This window comes from Bacillus rossius, chromosome 1 (assembly GCF_032445375.1).
Source record: "Bacillus rossius redtenbacheri isolate Brsri chromosome 1, Brsri_v3, whole genome shotgun sequence".
In the NCBI taxonomy this organism is placed as follows: Eukaryota; Metazoa; Arthropoda; class Insecta; order Phasmatodea; family Bacillidae; genus Bacillus; species Bacillus rossius.
The window spans coordinates 228,528,882-228,536,929 of record NC_086330.1 but is presented as its reverse complement, the minus strand read 5'-3'; positions in this window follow the sequence as shown (position 1 = coordinate 228,536,929).

The following is an 8,048-nucleotide window of genomic DNA, read 5'->3' as shown; positions in this document are numbered from 1 at the left end:
CCGAACCTGGCGCGCATCGTGGTCTTGTCTCTCGCATTCGTAACAATAAATTTCACCATGGTCATGGAAGTAGAAGTAAAATTGCCTTTTGTAGATGTCTTGATCACAAGAGGAGATGATAACCACATCGGCCACTGTGTTTACAGAAAGCCAACCCACACAAATAGGTATCTGCAGTCGAGTTCACACTACCCTCTTTTTCAGAAGAGAACAGTCATCTCAAATTTGGTCAACTGAGCTAAAGCAATTTGAGAAGAAGACAATATTGGGGAAGAAGTGAAACATCTAACAAATGCTCTTCAAGCTAATAGTTATTCAAGATCATAAATTAGGAAATCCATGAAGCCACCTCAACAGTAAAATAAAGAGCATCTTCCTACTAAAGCTTTAATTCCTTACATTAAAGGAATTTCAGACCAAGTGGCAAGAATTCTTAGGAAGAATGAAATTCATACAATTCTTAAACCTATAAACAAGAGTGACGGTCTCTGACATCTGTGAAAGACAAACTCCGGCAGAAAACCTAGCTAGTGAGTACAAGATTCCATGTTCTTGTGGCAAGGTTAGACAAATAATCGCAAGGGTTAAAGAAAATATTAGCGACTATAAACATGAAATCCCACGAACAGCTACAGCAGAACACTCCTTGGAAACACAACACAGCATTGATTTCAACCAATTCTACACCATAACCAATATCCAACAATACAAGAAAATATATTCGAGAATCAGTAGAAATATTAAAACACACAGCACAAATAAATCGAGAAAATGGCTTCAAATTAAGCAGTATATGAGATCCGCTCCTCAGAAAAACTCAAAACCTAGTTCTGCATCTAACAAAAGACTGGTCGCAACTGTTTGGCCAAACAGCCCAGCCAATCAGAAAAGAAGAGGCCACTGATTTGCCAGCACTCCTAGCCAATCACAGAAGCCCAACTCCAATTGGGCAAACCAACAGTCCAACTAGACGAAAGGAAGGCTTTAATTGGCCCACAGCTGTAGCCAATCGGGAAACACTCCTCTCAGGTGAGAGTATTAAAGACAGAAAAATTTGTAATAACCTCAGTAGGTAACTCTACCTTGATGATGGCGACTGCTATGTTGACCGAAACGTCGGTGATATATTCGCATTGGACGCGGTTTCAACCCAGAAGCCAAGAACTTCAGACAATGGCCGCAAAATCCTGCGATCTTTATTATTGGTACCTTTGTTCAGCATTAAACAAAGGACTTGAATTTTTTTTTGCAATCGAGCGATGCACTAAGTGAATTAGTGATACGTCTGGACCTGTGGGGCGGGCACGGACTTCTACACACCCCAAGATCAAGCAATTATCGCCAAATTGTAGAAATTAATAAAATTGAACTGTTGGACATATGTTGCAACATCGCCACCTGTTGTTTACTTCTTAGTTAAGTGAGTAAATAGTCTGTTTGAACGATCATCACGTGTCTACGAGTTTTCTACACATTAAGGAGCAGTGTTGGCAATATCGCCGAGATCCAGTTGTATCCAGTTTCCTGGTACGTGAACGTCGCATCGCGAGACGTCGCGGGACGTCGCGGGACGTTTCAAACTACAATCAACGACCCGAAGCAGAACTTCGTAGAACATTACATCGCGGGACATCGCCGGATAAACGCCGTCTGATCACACAGAACGTTGAGATCTTCACGCCGCGGGACAACGCAGCAGCAAGTCATATAAGGACGTACTTAATATTACAATTTTTTAGACTCGTTTAGGAGGTAAAACTGTTTAGTTTGTTATTTGGTATATGTAAAATCCTGGCAAATTGTGATAAGTGTTTTGTTTCATAATGAGTAATAGTACCGAAGGAGAGGATTTTTTGGGTTTCACAGAAGACTTGGAAAATTTAGAAGACCAGGCTAACCTGGATGTTGATTTGATAGTATACGATTTTCTATGTAATCAGGAAACATCTGAAAACATGCAACATCCTGAGGCAACCAGTAATCAAGTAATGTTTAGAGGGGGGGGGGGGGGGGGGGTCAAAGTTGGCACTGCAAATGTGGATGGAAAAATTGTTCGAAAAAACGGAACAGGGATAGCAAAAATCAGATCAAAATATAAAGAAACTAAGGAAATGAAACAGGGTCAACATAACCTCACACAAAATTGAACAGACACAGAAAGAGTTGGGACAAAAACTTTCACAAACCACAAAATTAGTTGAAACTAAGCAGGAACTAATAAATAGTGTAGAAAATAAACTAAGTACACTTAAAAATTAGCTAAATGAACAGATTTATACATTGTTCTAAGAGTAGATCAATGTGAAACACGAGTTAAAGATGTACAGGTTAGGCTGGAAAAATGTGAAAAAGAAGTAAACAAATGTCAGGAAAATTTCACAGTAACAAGTAAAACAATCAAAGAACACAGAAAAAAATTGTATAAATTGGGGAAGAATGCAATCAGATACAAAATTAGGTTAGCAGAATAGAAATAAAAGTGATATCACAGAACTTTGCATAAAAGTAAATGAACATGGAGGAATATGTATGTAAATGAAAAAAAAATTCAGGATATTGAAAGAAAATTCGCAGGATAAAGTTGAAAAAATATTTACTGAAATTGTAAACATGATAACCAGGTGAAGAATACATAGCAGTGATAAAGTCGGCCATTCAGATAAAACGCAAACGTTTAGGATCTGCAAGAAACGTTTACTGTGTGGAACACGAGACATTTTCATTATGAACAGGCATTTAACGGAAACAGACGCGTGGTGGGTGTGAGAAACGGGTGCGTTCCCTTGTTTCACAGGCCTGGAATGCGCAGGTTCAAGGTCGTTCCATCCGTCAACAGCTGACGGAGTGGGAGAGGGAAGTAAGCGAATGGCTGTCAGTCCAAGGTCACGTGGCCACACTCCCGCGTACAAAACAGCCGTGCAGAGGGGCGACAGAATGACGCGCCAAACGTAAACATTGTGTGTGGCTGGCCGCATACAGTGTTCGGTGACGTCGACTAGCTACATTTTTAGTGGTTTCAATGGGTGTTGTACACTTTTTTTAGGTCCATTTTAATTCACAATTAAGTAAACCATTTTTTAGCATGACAAATTTATTAGATTGTTTTGTTTATATATATAATGGTTAGCTGAAGTCGACTGGCGACTCGAAGGGGTTTTAGTCCTTCGGTTAGTTCAGGGGTTAGGCTGTTGGTGGATAATTCAGAGATATTTTTGAAGTAAAGTAGAAATAAATTTTCATTGATGACGTAACTTAATGTTTGCAGATTACTTTGGGCATTCGGTATTTTTTTTTTTTTTTTTACTTTTAAAGCAGAGTTTTTAATGTGTTTAAGCCCATAAGGTAATATAGCAATTTTGTGATCCAAACAAATGTTTGAGATTTACATATTTTTGTTTACATTTTGCTGTAGAGTGGGATTTCATATGTTGATTGATTGGAGGGGTCGGAGAAGTGATTGGGACTGATCAACCCGTGCTTTTTGTTTGCCACCTCATTAATTCACTCTGTGGAATACTGACCAGTTAATTTTTGAAATTTTAATTTTTTCTTTAACGATTTTCTTGTTTACTCTGAATTATCTATGGGTTAGTTAGTTATATCATTTCTATAAGTATGACAATGAATAATAATTATGCTACAACTGTTTAAAAAAGTTAAAAGCTTTATAGTAATTTTGATATCAAGTACGGGTAAGATTTTTGAAAATTTTTGCCATGATTGTAATGAAGGTTTTTCTGTTTCATGTATCTTGTTAGGTTGTTTTGTTTGTTGTGTTTAGTAATGTTGGGATATTCTTGAACTAATCAAGCTGCATATGAATTTCTACGAGAGTTTAGTTAATTGGAGGTATGCCGTCATTGTTTGGCCAAGGTGCCAAGGTTGTCGTAGTTTCTGGCCATTTATGGGGCCGATTGCTGTTCTTCATTGTTCTGTGGGCCAAGTGCCAGGGATTTCATGTGGTGTTGACCTAGAGGGTCTGAGGTTCCAAGTGAGTTTTATAAATGATGTTTTTTGACTATGGAAGTCAAACTCTTAGGGACCTTTTGATACATGCAATTTTATATAGGCACGAATTTAAATTCTCATATTCGAAAACGACAGATTTAAATTTGCTTGACAGGAGTGAGAGCACGAAAAAATATTTTATTAATGACCATTGCTTTATACTGTGGGATTTCCCTAAAGTGGTTAGTTGGGCCGAATTTTGTTTTTTACATTTTGTTAATTAACATGATTACATTTTATATGACATTTACAGTTCAATTTTTTTCAATATAGTTGTTCATTTTTTTAGCCCATAAAGAGTAATAATAATAATAATTATAATAAATATTTTTGATGGGTTGTTTACATTTGTGACTTGTAATTTTCTTCATGTATTGGTTGGTTTGGGATGGGGGGGGGGGGGGTAAGTTAATATGAGATGTTGGGAGTGCGCATACCAGTCTCTCATCTGCACACCCAATCAAAAGCAATAGTGAAATAATTACAAAGTAATTATTTTATAAAATTAATTACTGCATTAAATTTGGATTCTGAATTAACTACACGAACCACACAAATGTTATGCTATGATGGATTTTATGTATCTGTTAGTGGTTTTTAAAAGTAATTAGAAATTAATGAATTGATATGTTGTGTCAATAATTTTTTGCCATTGTTTTTTTAAGCCTATGAGGTAAATGATGAATAATTTCAAATTTTTAACAAAGATTTGTTTACATTTAGTGTTGGTGGATTTTGGATAGATGGATTGAGTTGACTGCACATGCATTTTGGTGTAGGGTTTGAGTATTCTAAATAATGTTTTTAAATAAGTTTTTACTTACATTAAATATGAACATAAGATTAAATTTTGACAAGTTGGGGAAATATTAATATTAATATACATGACAAAGATGCAGTTTTGAAGATAGTTGATCTTGCATTTCAAAAAATTGGAAACCTTAAATTATTGGACATTTATTTATTAACTGATGAATCAAATTGATTCTAAAACGGAAATATAATTTTAAATTTGTAAGCAATGTTATAAGTTAATTTTGAAAAAAAATATTAAAACACACACATACCTACACATGCTCTTACATGTTGACATTTTAGTTTTCTGTGTCACGATAAAATAATTGAGATGACAATCAAATTATTCATTTGCATATCTGCACAATTTAATAAATTGATGCATGATATTTTTTTTGCAAAAAAAAAAGGTTTTTGAAATATTATGATACTGAAAAGTAATATTCTTTTTTTCTATGCTTGAGGGTAAATTGTACATGTTATTTAGAGTCATGCTGAAGTGCTTTTATTGCAAATGCAAAATGGTATATTCCAATGTTTACTTAAAGTTATGAGGCTTTATGGAGTGTTTGGAAGATTTTGCAGTAACATATTGTTACGATTTAATGTGGGGGGGAAACTGGGTTTGTAAGGGATAGCCCAAATAGGTTTGTTTACAATTTTATTAATTACTAATATTAATATTATAAGTTAATAGTTGTACTTAAAAAGGTCAGATCACCAATCATTTAATCATTTACACTTAAAAAATGTTTATTTGCAAGTCACTCAATGTCTGTCAAGTAACACAGTTCTCACTCCTCACTGGAGCTAGGCTCAACAGTGGTTCGCCCTTTACCTCGCGCCTGTTCACACACACAGTCTCACGCCACTCAGTCGCACTCTCTGGATCCCGTCGCTCTACGTCACCCCACTCTTAAGGGGGGGGGGGGGGTATCTCACCCTATTCGCCTTTGTCGCGGTTCTCGTCGCTCGCGTAACTCTCCGAACTCTTGAAACTCGCTCGGAACTCCCACGAAGGCCGGCATCGCCCTTTTATACTAGTGGGTTGTCTTCCCAAAACCGACGAGAGCGGCTGTGGCGAGTCGCGTCATCCCCGGCCGACCCGACGCCCAAACAGTTCAGAAAGGTGGCGTTCATTCACGTCACTCCGCGCGGCAGCCCGCGGAACTCTCAAGGCCGCTCAGCGATAGATAACCGCGTCGAGAAAGGAAAATGCGCGATGAGCGGAGGGGGGAGGGGGTAGCGAAGACCCTTGTAATCCGGCCAGGCACGTGTGGCATGTCTTACGTTAGTGACACGGTGCGTGACGTCAGTGGCTTGGCATGCCTTGCGTCACGTGATGCGGCACGTGACACCAGTGGCCGTGCAGGGCCGCCAGCCAGCTCCGAACCTTCTCTTCTCCTTGGTCCCACCCCTCACTTTCGAATATTTTTTGTCGTTGTTGCTTACAGTGCAGAGAGGAAGTATTGACGAGTAATCAAGGTAAACATGCAATGCATCGTGGTTTGCATCAGAGGTCTGACACTTTGTTTGTGGGCATATAAGGCAACAAGTCTAAAGGCACAGAAGTACAGATTATTCTTCAATGTAATAATAAGTTAAAATGTTTTAGAACGGAATAAAAGGGTTGTCAATATTCTATACTATAAGTGAAAAATTTTCATTTCTTAAACTCACAAAAATTATATGGTTCTTTTTAATTATTTTCAAGTAACGAAGGAAATTATATTTTTCTAATATAATGTGAATGTGTGGTCCATATGAGATATAACTGAGTATCGTTATGTTCTGATTATTTCAGAGTTGATTTTATGTGGTTGGCCAATACGGTATTTTGATGTCCAGCAGTTTAGCCATTTTATATTTTGTGTAAATGTTTAAGGCAACTGGAAGACAAGGGGATTTAATTCAATGTAATCAGGCAACACCCAATTTTGTTTTTTCAGGACAGAGTCCCTCCCCCTTGGTCTCTTCCATATTTCTATTGAAGTGTATTGTGTTTTATGTTGTTTGCTGGCAATGAGTAGCCAATGTTTATTGATTGTACTTAAAGAAGCAGCAATACTATTATATTGTAAATAAGACAACACACAAAACGAACATATGTTCGAAATATTTGACGGGGATTTAAAAAAATTATCATTGATGGAATGTTTTGAAAATATTTGTACATAATCATATTTCAAAATTATTGTATTTTTTTATGTAGCAAGTGGTAATACCATAATTTAAATTTTGATATTTATGATAAACTTGTAAATAATTCTTAATGCATTGATAAAAGCTATGATAAATTGTGTGATAAGCTGATAACATTTTGCAAATTTATGGAATTTTTCGTGACACTTCACTTTTTGTGTACTTTTTGATTCAATTTTTCAAATTCAATTAAATGGTAGATGGTGTTATGTAACATAGCATAATTCCTGCTCTCTGCTACTTATAACACTGAGAATTCTTTATGTTGATTATGTTTTCTTAATGTTTCGTAATTAATATAAACCCATGTTTTTTCTCTAATGTATAGTAATTTAAGGTATTTTGTTAATGCTAAAATATTATTTGTTATTAATTTTGGTTAGGTTTTCTATAAATCTGAATTTCGTGTTTTTTATAATTATTTTTCACTATACTTAACTTGACCATTTAAAATTAACATATTTATTAATTACGTTTGTCAAATTTTAAAGCATATTCTGGGCAATAAGACTGTAACATTCCAGAAGGTTCTAGAAGGTTTAAAATAAAGGACGACAAGGGCGAGACACGCCTCGAATTAGTGGGAACCCAGCACGTGAGCGCGCGGCTGCGTCACAATGAACTAGATCTTTCACTGGGCGCTGCCTCGCCAGCCAATCAGAGCGAGCCTTGAGGTGGCGTGATGTGTCTTCCCAGACTTTCAGAGAAAATAGTTTTTTACAGTATTTCTCCTTATATGGTCATTTTTCTGGAGCCTGTCCTGTGATTGGTCAGTCGCCACGGGGTTGTCTCCCCTTTGATGTCACCTTTGTAAGGGAAGACAACTTCGTTGTTCTGTTAGTTGTCGCTCGATCGTCGTTGGCAGCTCGTCGGAAACAATGAAGTGACGTTACGAATAGCTAACTTCACGCCTGCTGGTCAGGGCGAGGCCGAAACGTAACCTTTTTAATTTTAGATTTTCGATTTTAACTCAAAATTTGACCCCAGGCGTCGGCATCGGCCGAGGGTGACCATTGTCGCTCTCCCGGGATATTTTCCGCGGG